At 40.7% G+C, this 15218-nt stretch overlaps 1 long non-coding RNA gene across 1 annotated transcript; it reads left to right on the plus strand.

The window, feature by feature from the left end:
- Positions 1–9248: 9248 nt before the first annotated feature.
- LOC109204625 (uncharacterized) lies at positions 9249–13809 on the plus strand. Its single transcript, XR_002064147.2, has 2 exons — positions 9249–11628; positions 13026–13809. It is a non-coding gene; the product is annotated as an uncharacterized LOC109204625 (long non-coding RNA).
- Positions 13810–15218: the final 1409 nt, after the last annotated feature.

Raw genomic sequence — 15218 nt, forward strand, 5'->3', positions numbered from 1 at the left:
GCAAGATGAGTTTTTCTTCTTTAAAAAGATTGACAAAAGTACTCTTACCCCTCTTGATATTGTATGACACTTTAATTTAGAACCTGTGGCAAACAGAAACTGAATGAATAGTTCCATTTATTAACATTAAATACTGTAGATGGAGTTGGTTTTTGAACATTTGTATTTTTTAAAAGCACTTATCGAAGCAGAAATAAGAAACAATGACTGGCAAAGTTTAGAATGACAGAAAAAACAAAAACAAACAAATACACATGTGAGATATGAACAAAAAATAAAAAAAATAGCTCAGGGGTCTGTGTGGACCTCAGTCAGCTGGATGAGGGTTAAGGCTCCCAGTTTACCGACAAGAGACTGACACTTTAAAACAGAGTAAATTCATTGGACAGCAGGCAGACTGCTCTTTCATCCAACATGCTTTGAAACACCTTCAGTAGCAGTAGCACTGACTTCAGTTACTGCAAGGCTACAATCCTGACAATCCTCAAAGTGTGCATCACACTGCATATTTAACGTAAGTGAGACCTGGAGCAGTGTGAAGGAATGGAAGAAGCAAGACCACCAGCTGCACACTGACAGAGTAACAAACCTGAGGACAGAGGAAGACCATCCCTCAAAGCCAAGACCCTATAAGCAATATTGCACTACTCTGTTAACTCTAGTGAAAGCAGAGGCAATACTGATAGGGGCTTGTCTGCAAGGTGACACACCATTCTTCTGTCCGTGTGAGGTAAGAGGAGTATCTGACTCTGCAGCCTAAATGCTTTCATACTCAAAGTTAGGAATACAAGGATTAGTAGGACAGCAGACCAATGCATGTGTTCACATTAACTTGAAATCTTGCCAAACACAAAAACGGAACAACCTTTGATTTCTTTTATTCTTGGTAAAACTATCAATCTGAAGCAAAACAAAAAGTGAACAATTTAAAATCAAACCAAGTAGTAATTTTCTATTTGAGATGCTACAGAGAAAAATTTGCAAATGAAAATGATTTTACAGCTCGCTCTCATGTCACATAAATAGATACGATATCCTATCCTCCTGATGACTCTGTGTCCAATTCTGACCCGATTTAATCAAAACTGGTAGAGCACAGTGGAGTATTCAGATGAAAATTAAATACATTAAAAAAAACAAAACAACAACAACACACAAAAAAAAAACATCAACCAACCAAACAACAAACAAACAAAACAAAAAAAACCCCAACAACTATTGCCCGCCTGCAGTGGATGACATAATCCAATTGAACTTTACCAATTACATTTAGCAATGAGGGTATGCTCGTGATTTTAGTTAGAATCACTACATTATTAGAAGCAGCCACACTTTAAAGAGAGACTGCTGTGAATGTGTTTGTTTTTTTTTATATATTCCTCTTGATTGTATACTTTTCTCCTGTTTGTTATTTGTTCCTGCTGTCTACTATTTATGAATGGTCTCATTAAAAAAAAAAAAAAAAAAAATCAAAAAAGCCTTATCTGCTATAAATGTGGCTTAGGTTCTTCTTGTGCTTGTCAAGTTGGCTGTGAATGCTTCTGGTCAGCACCTTGCCTCTATGATGTTTGCTAGATCTCCTCCAGTACATCAAAACAGTGAGAATTGGGGGAATGGAGGAACTTCCAGGGAGGAGCAGAACAGGCAATGACCAACACACTACTAACGCTGTCAATGCTAACAAAACTAACGCTGTGCTTTGTGCTGGCACACACAAAAAGCACATGTCACAGTTCAGCTCATATCTGACCCGTGTCCCCTAAGGAACTTGGGACATTACAGAAGAACATTGTGTTGACATTACACCAACAGGAATCAAAAAATTTCATTCATTTTTTTTCTCGTTTTTTGAAGTGAAGTGCACTCCTTATCGGATAAGGAGGCCTGGCTTTGGAAACTGGACACTTAAAATGAAAACCACTGAGCCTTAGCTGGAGAACAAGCTGTAATCACGACACCAGAAAAAGAAAAGGCTCAACATGAATGTCAGGTCAGTTTAAAAGACAGGTTTGTGTGTTTTCTATTTGAGGTCAGTGGAAGCTGCCATAATCTGACTTCCAGGGAATGATTTGAAAATATTACTATGCTGAAAGTGATCCAGAGATGCATGGTTTCATAGGGGAAATCATTTTTAATGGGCTTATTTTCAGAATACACCACTTACTAAAAGCAGTTTTTATAATGAACTTTTATATTTAAGTTAATTTCTAACCCTTACAGTTTAATATACAAATTTGAAATAGTCATTAAAAAGCAAACAATTTGTTTCACACGTGAACAAGAAAATGACATTAAGAGGTAGCAACCAAGAAAACAGAACTTTAAAAGAAGTGGCAAACAATATATTGAACTCAAACCATGAACTTGTTTTATACCCAACATATTAGTTTTTATATTCTAATATTGGCAAAGTTTTTTTTTTAAATTGACAATTAAAACAAAATAAAGTGTAAAAATCAGTGATGTGTATGTATTTATATAATTATTCCTATTTTCACTGTTCTATGTTTAACTAGGAAACCTTAATAAATTGATTATCATCTTATGATTTATTACATAACAAATGAGAGAACGAAAAATTCTGTGAAGTGGCTATAAATGGTCATCCCCACATGAATACTTAAAAAAAAAAAAAAAAAAAAAAAAAAAAAAAAAAATGTGAATCTGTTCTCTGGTACAAATGTCACACACATTTTTAAAATAATACATTTTTGCTCTAAATGATGTAACAAAACAAGCGTTATTGGACCAAAAGAGCTGGCTACCAAACCTCAAATCACTATTATTCACAAAGCCAACAAGCGCCACACAGGAAGAAAAGTCTGATTTAAAATGAATAAAGCCAATTTAAAAATTGAAGATAGTTCTTATATGTATCAAAAAGAGTGTTACCAAAATAATAATAATAATAATAATAATAATAATAATAATAATAATAATAATAATAGTAGTAGACAACACTCATACAACTAGCTGCCACACCCATCAGCGATTAACTGCGGGAAAATGATATATGGATATTTTTGACAAACCGCCCCTCCATGTATCACGACCTTACCATGGTGGAAGGGTTTGTTTGTCTCAGTGATCCCATGGGCCATGTTGTCAGAGGCCTTTGCTCCTGGTAGGTTCTCCCAAAGAAAACTGGTAGCTATAAGTAGCTAAAACAAAAACAAACAAACAAAAAAAATCCACCCAGATGTGGGAGGTGTTTGGTGAGGGCATAGTACAAAACTTTTGGTTGGCCTTGAAAAGATTCTGACAAACAGTCAGGCAACATTCAGTGCCTTTGGATTGGCAGACTGGGGTGGTAGTTCCCATCTTTAAGATGGGACTGGAGGGTGTGCTCCAACTATAGAGAGACCACACTGCTCAGCTTCCCTGGTCCACACCAGGTTAACGGAGAGGAGAGCCCATTTGTTCGTCCACCTCAGATTCAGGAGGAACGATGCAGTTTTAGTTCTAATCATGGGATGGTGAACAAGCTCTTTGTCCTCTACAAGATATTTGTTTGTTTGTTTGTTTGTTTGTTTGTTTGTTTGTTTGTTTGTTTGTTTGTTTGTTTGTGTGTTTGTGTGTGTGTGTGTGTGTGTGTGTGTGTGTGTGTGTGTGTGTGTGTGTGTGTGCACGTGCGGGCACATTTATTGGAGGATCCTCTGGAAGTCCTTTGGAAGTATGGGGTGTCTGGCTTGTTGCTGTATACCATTCAGTCTCTGTACAATTTTCTGCTTCCTGTTTTCATTACAATTGTCAAATTTTTATTTTAGAAGTTGAATAAAGGAACAAGTGAGTGCTCTGATGTGCAGAATTGTATCGAACTCTTCATCCAAAGTGACAGACATATTGTTTTTTATTTATTTATTCATTGTTTTTTTTGTTTTTTTTTTAACATATATACATTTATACAGTACTGACTATTGACAAAAGAACTCAGACCTTTCAACTTCGATTCACATTAGGACCAGCAGTACAAGAATAACAGGCCAGGTTTCCAAAATTGTTATTTTTCATTACAGAAGTTTGGCAACCGCAACTGAATTAAACTCGGTATACACCAGAAGGTCCATGTACCTTTTTTTTTTTCTTTTTTGTAAAATAAACACTATAGTGTTATGTGTGTGCGCGCGTTTTTTTTTTTAATGAAATTGGTGACATATGAGGCTGGACAATAGAAAAATAATTTTGGAGAATATGCACATGAGAAAGGGCGGTGTATATAAATAGACTATATTATTTCTCCACTATTTTTCTAGATTATTTCCAAAACTGTAAGACTGCATTGTTATATCCTATTGTAACTGGGAGCAGACTCATGTCATCTTTCAACCGAGTAATGGCTGTAAGCACTCCCTGTTAACTGAGGAACCAATTTTTTTTAATGGAAGAATGGAAAACAAGTGTGAAAGAATTTCAACTTGTTTTCAATTTATAGAACTCAGTTTACACAGTTTACAACTTCATTAATTTAACTCTTCTTTAACATTTCAGAAATGTTTAGAGAATTTTGAACTAGTAAATCAACCACATTTTTCAGACAGACTGTATACTAACTTAAATAAGTTGAAAGAGTTTATTTTTTGACAGGGAAGTTTTTAAAATGTGTGACTCTTTACAGAAAAATTACATTCTCTTGAAAAAGGGGTGTTGCAGTGGCTTTATTTTCCCCATTTTATAAATATGATTTATTCCATTTTAGGTTAGTGTGTATAAAGGGCTTCCAGCTTATTCACTGCATGATGGATAAATATCTTTGTTGGTCCTTTCAATGACCTCTCTCTTGCTCCCTCTTTTTTGTAACAGAAAGCATGTTTAGGCAGACTACATTGTTTTCAGTGACATTCAATAAAACCAAAGACATTGGAGACAACAGATAAGTTGAATTCCACTCTGCTTCTCTCCCACTTTGTGCTCTAGAAATGGCCAGGGTCCTTGCCACGACGCTGATCTACTCCATAACCCCCTTCACTCAACAACAATAATAATAATAATAATAATAATAATAATAATAATAATAATAATAATAATAATAACAATAATGATAATAATAATACCATGGTTAATTTCCTTTCACAAATGAAGCAGTTGAATAATTGCTCTAATCGACTGCAAACTGAATTTAAACTTAATTTATTCACAGCATAACATATGAACAGGTTTGGGTTGATTCCCAGTCCAGCTCCTTCTGCTTTATTTGCTCATTATGCTAAGTGCTTTGTTTATACACTTGTGATTTATATTTGCAGCAAATAAAATGGAAACTGAGAACAACAGTATGAGTGGACAAGCAACACTACCAGGATGCGTTTATGTGCAGCAACTTCCTGTGGCCTCGAAGCATTTAACTGGATGTCTCACCTCTGGAGGTTGTTAAGGTGTGTTTACACCTGGATCTGCTTGCTGGTGTGCTTGAGGGGCTAGCTATAGCTGGTCAGTCAGGAGACACATTAACAGAAGCTGTAATTGCAGAATAACTCTCTCCTGCTTGAAGTGTCTCTACAGGCTGCATTTCACATGGAGCCAGTCTGTTCTGATATTTGCCTGTTAGCACTATCACAGCAGCAAGCGTCTGCATGCTGGCCATCCAACCTCTCCCACTGTACTTTGGCATTTGTGACAGCACACAGTTGGCTGATTGAAGCGTTTACTATTTCCATGTGGACAAAATGACAAAACCTGCTGCTGTAGAATTGTTCATTAAAAACAAGGGACTACTATGGCCTGCATAGCCTGCTTTTTTAAAAATAAATAAATTACCTCATCTCCAAGGACACTAAATGATTTGAATACAATTGTACATTACTATACCATCCATCTATTCTCTTGTGCTTATCCTTTTCAGGGTCTCGGGGGACACGAACACATAGACGCAGACAACCATTCGCACTCACATTCACACCCATGAGCAATTTGGAGTGACCAGTTTACTTAGGCTACCTCCACACTAATGTGTTTTCGTTTGAAAACGCATCGTTTTCTCTCCGTTTTGGCCTCCCGTCCACACTGAGGCGGTGTTTTCGCTGATGGAAAAGGCAGCATTTTGAAAATGCTCTCGAAAATGCATACATTTGGAAACGGTGCTTTCACGTCGCAGTGTGGACAGCAAAAACGCAGACTTTCTAAAACGATGATGCATGTTAGTCATATGATGCAGTCATGTGACCAATTAAACTAAGATAGCGGAGGGCATTATACAGCAGTCGTTTTGTTTGCTCTGAATTTTGACAGTCCTATTAAAGATTAATATCAGTATGTACATGCTCCAGATAGCTTTTCTTCAGATTCTTTAATTCTCACTCGCTTTTGCAACTTTATACTTTTGTGTTACTTGCAGCAACAACTCCACCTCATTGTTAGTCCATTTAAAAAACCTGGTGCTTTTCCTCAACATTCTGCCACGACGTTTCAAAGAGCTGGTGTTGTGCCAAAAAGTGATTGCCTGCCAAAAACTGATTTCCAATGTTTCCGTGTGTTTTTTTTTTTTTTATGTGTAATATCGTTACGTATGATGCCAAATAGACTTCGGTGAACAGGTATTACAAAGAGGTTATATATACACAATTAAAAAATTACCTGTTTCTCAGGTATCTTTGTAACTGTGTTTTTTTACTTACATTATAATCAATCAGCTTCCTTTTGTCCACTTAAAATATGTTTACAGAACTATTTTTGCATTTGTTGCAATTTCAGCTGTCCTCTTGGCCAGATTAAAAATGTCTCTCTTAAGAGTAAAGTAAACAAGAATTTTTTTAACTGCATAAATAAAGGATACATAAAAGTCACTGCCAAAAACTGATTGCGGCTTCTACCTTGTTACAGGAATGTTGTTTGTTGCTCAAGATGACTTGATATAATTCATGAGGGATATATTTGACAGATGTTTCACATATTATAGAACAACAAGTTATGTATAGCAGTTTAAATACAAGCAATCAGTTTTTGGCAAATACCGGAAATCAGTTTTTGGCAGACAATCACTTTTGGCACACCGGAAAATAAATAAGCGGCAGACTAAATGAGGCAGGTCGAATCTTCTTGCGTTTCATGCATGCGCAGTACTGGAACATAAGCGGTTTCGGCCGTTTCAATGTGGAAGCACAGCTCTGTGAAAGCGACTGAAAACGCTAGTGTGGACACGGAGGGTTTTCAGACGAAAAGGCAGTTTTTAAATCTATCCGGGCTAGTGTGGACGTAGCCTTAACCCCACTCACTGCATGTCTTTAGACTGTAGGAAGTCCAGAGACAAACCACGCAAACATGGGGAGAACATGCAAACTCCACACAGAAAGACCACGGCCCGATGGTGGAATTGAACTGTGAGGCAACAGTGCCCTAACATTACTAAATATATGTTTAGTAATGTTTATTTACATAAAACTAGAAGGGTGAATCTCCATTAATGATTACCATGACATCCACCAGTGGTACAATAACAAGCCTCCCCAACACTACTAGTTTCTCGTTTTTCAGTCTTCTCATTACATTATTAGACACAAGAGACTGAACAAGCAGCTAAAGACACGACTGCAAACAATATCTCCACTTAATTTCAGCTTGTACTTGCCAGTATATACCTCACTACAACACTTCCCCCTTAAGACAGACAACAAGCAGCAAATTCCACAGTCACTTGCAAAACTGGCTAAGTATGAAGCTACAGGCTCCAGTATTCCAAGACGTTCCCTCTCTCTCTCACACACACACACACACACACACACACACACACACACACACTCCAGCCCCCTGAAACCAAGCCCCTGCGCCCCACCAGAGTGGCCCTGCCCTCAACATTCCTTAACAAGGCCCACCACCCCCACCCCGACTTGCCTCAAATAGGAAACTTACCCCCCACGCCACCCACACCGTGACTTTTTCAAGCCTGCACACTTAAATTATGCTTTGAAAAGCCAGCTGAAAGAGAAAGAGGAAAAAAGGAGCACTGCACTGCGCCGCGCCACACACACTGACACTCTCTGTTGAAAAAGCGTGCAGCGTTAACCTACCTACAGACTTGCATGTTTATAGCAAAGTCACACACAGTTACTCTTTTTTATCTTTTTTTAAAATAACATTTTCACCAGGAAAATGTGCACATAACGTAAAGCCACACAAACGACACTCAAAAGCAGACAGTTCTTAGAAAAACAGAACAAAAACAACAACAAAAAAACAAAAACGAAAAACAAAACGAAAAAGTTCAAAACAAAAAGTTAGATGACTGGATGACTGAACATGCATCAAGACTAAGCACATTTTCTACACATTAAAAATCTTTAAGGTTAATTCATAGACTTTACAAAGACCAGGTCTATAGGAATTAAGACTTAAGTTTGTGCTAATATAAGCACACAATGCATTAGAAAAAGTTGTTGTTGCATTTTCATTATGTTTTTCTCCATTTTCTGTCCAAAACTCTGAATCATTTCAGTGTCATTAAATGAGCTGGAGTGACTTTCACACACTGATTTTAGAGAGTGTGCTGTAAATGTTATATGATTTTTACAAATGAAACAGTTTTCCCTTCTTCCGTGATTTTATTCTATTTTATTTTATTCCTGTGATTATCTGCTGACGTTTGAGCCAGCAGGAGGGTCTCAGTTCAGTCTGATTTCACACAATGGAGCATCATGGGAAGCACACAGTTTACCCCTAACAAAATGTGAGAAAAGTTTACACAGTTGACCTAAAAAAAAAAAAAAAAAAAAAAAAAAAAGTTACTTAGTATGAACAGCTGAATGCAGACTGAGGCAGCCTGTGAACAAAATGTTCTTTTTTTTCTTTTTTTTCTTTTTTTAAAGAGGCGGGGTCCAGGAGAGAAGCCCTGGGTGCAGTGTTGCCAACTTAGCGACTTTGTCGCTATATTTAGCGAGTTTTCAGACCCCCTAGCGACTTTTTTTCTTTAAAAAGTCGCTAAAAAAAGACGTGAAAGCGCGTATCGCTTTTACTCTCAACAAGCAGCGGGTGCTGTAACACAGTCAGTTCTTTTACTCTTATGCTGTTTTGTGGATCACAAGGTTTAAAACTACTTATAAACACACACACACACAAAGTAACTCCACCAGAGTGCCTATTTCGGATCACTTTTGCCGGTCCAAGCCCGGGTAAAGGAGCAGGGTTGGAATTGTGACATTAAAAAAAACAATAATTGCTAAAAGAAATTTAATTTGTAGTTCTAAATAAACTCTAAATGCATTTAGGACGTTTTTTACTCACTTTATGTCTCTTCCACGATGTTATTTCTCTCTCCAACAACATAGGTTACAATTATATTAGCATGACCAATTATGCAAATTAGGTGATGACGTCATTTAGCGACTTTTAGGACAACCAATAGCGATTTTCCTTACTGAGGAGTTGGCAACACTGCCTGGGTGGCTCTGAAGAAATAAGGCAGCATGTTGAATAGGAAAGCCACACACTCTTCCTGTCATAATAACCTCTGAACTTAGCCACTGGCTCCCAAATTGCAGCCTGGGGACCTGCAGGGGTTCTTAAGGGACTTTCCAAAATACTACTTTTTTTTTTGGCTCAAGAAAACCGAAAGACTAAATTCAGCATTAAGCCAGAGGATTCTTTTAGCTGAAAACACAGGCGGTGGGACACCTAGGACTTCAAAGTAATGACACTTAAAGGAGCACTTATTGTGAACTTTCTTCAGAATAAAAATCACCCTACATGACGTGTGAAATCTAATGTCCTCATTTTACCATCAACCCCCCCCCCCCCCGAAAAAACACTATAAAATAACAACAACAACAAAAAAAAAAAAAAATGTAGAAAACTTACATTCAGTGTGTGCTACTTTGGAATTTAAATAAGACGCATAATATCCGCGTAATGCATTTCACCTCTAACTGGATCCATACAGTGCTAAGTGATAAATGAAAATGGATTACAAGCTTTATTCCCACTGAGCCTCACAGTTCGCTGAGAGGCCGGGCAAACATGGAACTACTCTGCTAGAAAGGTATGGGGCGTATCTTATGGCTGCTCGTGGAAATGCTTGTAAGAGAGGAGGGAAGGAGGAGGCCCTCCCTGCTCTCCATTTTCCTCCGTTTGTCGGCATCCGTCTCCCCGCTGCTGGGAGTGGAGGGCGAAGGCCGAATGCTATGACAATACTATTGCACTGCTTCAGCGATGGTACAGTAGTGCAACATCGTCAAAGCAGCTGACCTCTGCGCGCGCGCGCGCGCACACACACACACACACACACACACACACACACACACACACACTGTAAAGACAGGGCAGCAGTTTTAACTGTGACACAGCCGTAGCTTTACAACTAGCACTCCAGTCCACTTAAATCTAACATTTTGTCCTGTTACATCTAAGATTTGGACGAACAGGAAGAGGGGACCGGCAAATGGAGGGAAGATGGGGTGTGTGCGTGCGTGTGGTGGGGGTGTCAGCCAATGCCCTTTTAATATTGCACTGCTCATCTGATTTCACAGTAGTACAACAGAAAAAGGGCTTTGGACAACACGGCTGCGCCTCTGTCCGTGCGGTCTCCATTGAACAGCCTACATGCAAGCCGTCAGCTCCAACCTTCCTAAACTATGGAGACAGGCCAGTGGCTCAGCGCGAGCCTCCACACGGCTATCGGGATTAACAGGTTGCAAACGCGGCCGTGCAAAAAGCGAGCAGGCTTTTTACAATAGCGTGCGGTTATACAGCGTAAAATACACAGGCCTAAGGAGGAAAGCATATAATCTATGCAAATTGGAAAGACGTTGTTACGATGGGTCCTGTGTAACACAGAACTGATGACAGCACAGCATTTCCTGATGCTGGTTTCATGTGTGCAGCTTTCCTATCATTTGTTCCGGTCAGCATTAAAAGCTGCAAGACGTTGGAACGAAAAAAAAAGAAAACCCTAGAAGCACCGAGGCCTCGGCAGCGCGCGGACTTCGCAGGGAGGAAACGAGGGTGGAGAAGACGTATATAGGGCAAAGAGCAAATTCCGCGATACAATACCACAAACCTTCATTTAATACCTACTATTCCTGGCCCTTTAGCCAAAGTGGCCATTTGAAACCCTCCTCGTTTGGGAAACACAGGGGCGGGGCCTTTGATTGGAGGGAGGGGAGGGAAGGGGGCTTGTTATTTTCACTGTTGAGACAAGTTTACAATCAGCTGAAGAGGCTCGCTTTCCCGTCTGAACTCTCACATCACACACCGCGTCACGCGCCAACTAACGGGAGCTTCAGCAGCAGCGCGAGCTAACGCACGCGGCTCTCCCTCTGCTGCTGAAGAACGGGCTAAAACGGCCCCAAAGAAACGCTACATGTCTGCTTTAACGGCAAAAACGCCTCTTAACTTATTTTAACCACAAGGACATGCCGTCTTGTGTGTAATTTGTGTGATTATATATCTCACACACGTTTCTTCAGTTCCTTCATGTTGTCTGCCACATAACCAAAGCCCAATCATCCACAAACTTGTTTGGAAAGATTTGCGCGAAGCCTCGGTCGTTCTAAAGTTGGAGGTGTGTATTGTAGCATTCTTCCACTACAACTTCAGCTGGACTCGCACTAACGGTTGCTTTGCGGCTGCGCTGGGCCCCACTGACAGCCGTGGCGGACTCCCGGGTGTCCCCGGAGCTCTTCTGAAGGCTGCAGACTAGTTCTGGTGAGAGTAACTACTTAGTTTTCATATCTCAGTTTGGAACGATCACTTGCACCCGCCTGTTAAACACGCTATAAGACGCGAGCTCTCACTGTGCCCGCAATTCTCCCTCTCTCTCTCATACACACGCACACAAACATACAATAAGTGCTAGACAGTTTTAAGCTAGGAGAGGCAGTGAAACCTCTCCACGGCCAGTCACACCCACCGACATCCACGTCTGTTTGCGAGCTCCACGCTACCCCGCATGCAGCAGTGGCTGGATTCTCTCCCCCCGCAGACAGAGGTTTTGGTGAACGGTACCTGACGGAGGCAGGGCCGGTCCTTGCAGCTTAACACACTGAAGAAGCACAACGGAACCAAGTTGAAGCACTTCAGTGGGAAAACCGTCCAGCCCGTCACCATCTATCTCCCACGCACACATCCGTCTCCATCGTCGTAACGGCTCCTCGGTTAAAACAAGGCTGTTTCGTCCATTGGCAACCTCACGGCCTCCCAGATCCGGACTCCATCTTTGACTAGTTGACATTCAGCTCTTGCCGAGACAAATTCCTTATTTGCATGCCAGCTTCCAATTGGTACGTTTCTGTGCCTGTCTCTGTTCTTATTGGTGGAAATATTATCTCATCACCTTCGGGATTGGTCACATACCAATGGGACGTCATTGTATAGTTTAATTTTAACAATGAGCACAAATTCTCTTTTCCATTCACAAATTTCTCATTACCCGCCTGTGAGGTGCTACATCGTGTCATGGCGCTTGAGAGGAATGGAGACTTAGAGCCGCAGTCAGCAACTTGTCTCATCAGTGTCCCAGAAAATGGCAGCTGACGGTGGACTAGAGTATGGTGTTCGCAGCGGGACCACCCTCACTTCAAACACATGCGGGTACAATAACAGCCGAGGAAGTATGGAATGTGTATTCCTGCAGCACTGCGTGGACATAACTAGTTCCCAGACCCTCCAGCCTCAGTGGGCACAGACACGTATGGCTGCACCGAGGGTCCTGGTAGCATGTGTCGGTGTAGTGTGGGCGGGAGACGGCTGCGGTGGGAAAAGGTTAAAGGCGGCAGGGCTCACTGGAGGCGCTGTGTCGACGGTCGGAGGAGGGCAACAGCCTGTGAAATGTGGCATTCCTGACCAATGGAGCCCAAATAATGGCATTGTCCGGAGGAAAAGACCCGCCCCCGTACAGGGACCAGTGCTGTGACGGTGCTGCCTTGCGCTTAATTTCACGGCGAGTTCACGTGTCCGCCGATATTTTCTCATGTTCGTGGAGAGATTAGATGAACTGCAAGCTCGTGTTTCCCACTTCCTGTCACTTTAAACCAATGTGATCCCGGACTGTGACAAAGAAGTCACGCATTATAAATATGACACTGCCTTTCTTTTCTGCACAGATCTGTGTGCCATGACGTGCGGTAGATGCTATGTGAGGAACGCGCACTCACTTTCGCCTCTGGTTGACAGTCTGGGAGGTGTGTGGGTTTGCAGGAAGTTCCATGCCCATATTTAGTGGTGACGACCGCCGTTCGGGTCCACACACATCTGAGCTGTGTTCAAAGATTACACTTGTGTTTTCTTATTTTTCTTTGTTCCTTGGAAAAATATCCACAAACAACCTCCAGCTGTGAGCCTCACTCTCAAATTCTGGCCTTTCTTTGGATCAAATCCAAATAGATGCAAGTTCGGGGATTTTAACTACGCTTCCCCTTAAGAAGCAATAAAGGAAAGACTTCATCTTAATTGGTGTAAAACTCATTTTAAATGCTGCGAGTGAATTTCTTTGTCTTGAATATAATGGATCTTTAAATCTGTACAGTTTCTTATTTGAGCAAACACAAAGTGTATGGCCAAACCACCCTCATGGCCACAGAACTGAAATTTCACTTGTAATTAAACTGGGGGAAAAATCTAAAAACACACAAATAACAAAGAAAGAACACCAAATAACAAACACCAGAGTGAATGTGAGAGGAATATGAAATGAGGAATACGCAAAGCGTATTTCTAGTGTTCTGACTGAAAAACTGAGAAGACATATGCCATTCATTTTAAAGGTGCTGTTGGTGGCAGTAATTCATCTGCACACACACACACACACAAGAGAGAACATGGAGAAAGTCCTTCTATCTGCACAAAGAAATCTTTTTTTTTCTATGGTATGTCCTTACACTATGTACACTTAGTGTATTTGACCCCTACCTGCTACAAAAAAAAATACCTCCAAAATTGTTTTGTGTGATGTTTCAGAAAGATGAACTTTTTTTTATGTCTGTTTATAAATTTAGAGTAAAACATGAATAGCTGTTCAGCACTAAAGTCATTATGTGTTGAGCTGCTTGGAATCACATTAAAACATGGTGATAAAAATCTGAGCAGATAAGCAGCAGTTTGCTCTGGGTGCATGGCCCATGTTTGTCGGTGTAGCTTTTACCAAACATTGTACAACAGATGGCACAAAGTTACAGATATTCCATGTGTAATGTGCTCTGGTTTTAGCTCAGTGAGTATTTTTCAGCATTTATGTGTAAAATAAGCACGTCAGCAGCACAAATAGCTCCACTTCCTGAATGCATCACTGTGAGGGGTTTCAGGGTCTTCTCAGCAGTGAAAGTAGCTGCTGGACACAAGATGACAGAAATGACAGGAGTTATGTTTCGGGAACTGTTCAGTTTTCATAGATCTGTAACAGCACAAAGTTTTCCAAAAACACTTCAGCAGTCACAGAAATGATTTAGGCCAAGCTTACTTTAATGAGAGGTTGCCACACTCTGAAGGCATCCCTGCCAGCTCCCTTTTGCTTTGCTAACAGTGCTGCTGAAGGATAAAAGACAAGAACCATACATATCAGCCCACTCTCATGGGACTTAACTTAAAAATAACAACAACAACAACTTGATTCCAGTGCATCAAATGGAGCCAAACGGAGCATTATCTCTTCTGAGTTGATTTTCTTTTTATAATTCATTAGTGTGGTGTAGCAGAGCTTTGCATCCAGCCTGCTGTTGACAGAGTATCTTTAATCAAACTGGCTGATGTAACAACGTGTTGGAAAGCTGTTCTTTTAATCACATGTAACATTTCTTCTGAAGGCTGGAGACAAGCTTCAGTTTAGCCAAAACACATACAGCCAGATCCCCCAGACAGGGACAGGTCCTAAGACAAAGCGTTTTTAACCAACACTTTACCGGGGCAGACTTTAGCAAGAAAGCGAGAGTCGTATTTTCATGCTCAAAAAATCCGTGTCACAGTTTCATAATCCTGTGTCGGTGTGGCATCAGGCCGACTGCAGTCTGGCTTCGTCTCCATACAATGTACCTGCTGTCCCACTGAACATTTGTGCTTTTGTGGCCTTCAAGAAAAAGAAAACCCCTTAACAGACTGCCAGGCATCAATGTGCCACATTGTGACTCTGAGCCAATCACAGTTGCAAGAATTCATCAGCCCCTGTGTGCGTGTTCTAGCTCCGCCCATGTACAGATCATGTGATCAGCCAGGGGCAGCAGCAGCAGGACACGACTCTGGCTCTGTCAGGAAAACAACGTAGGCAGTGTTTGCCAAATGCAAGCCTGAGAGATGGAAAGGCTGTG

This window comes from Oreochromis niloticus, linkage group LG12, assembly GCF_001858045.2.
Source record: "Oreochromis niloticus isolate F11D_XX linkage group LG12, O_niloticus_UMD_NMBU, whole genome shotgun sequence".
Classification (NCBI taxonomy): domain Eukaryota; kingdom Metazoa; phylum Chordata; class Actinopteri; order Cichliformes; family Cichlidae; genus Oreochromis; species Oreochromis niloticus.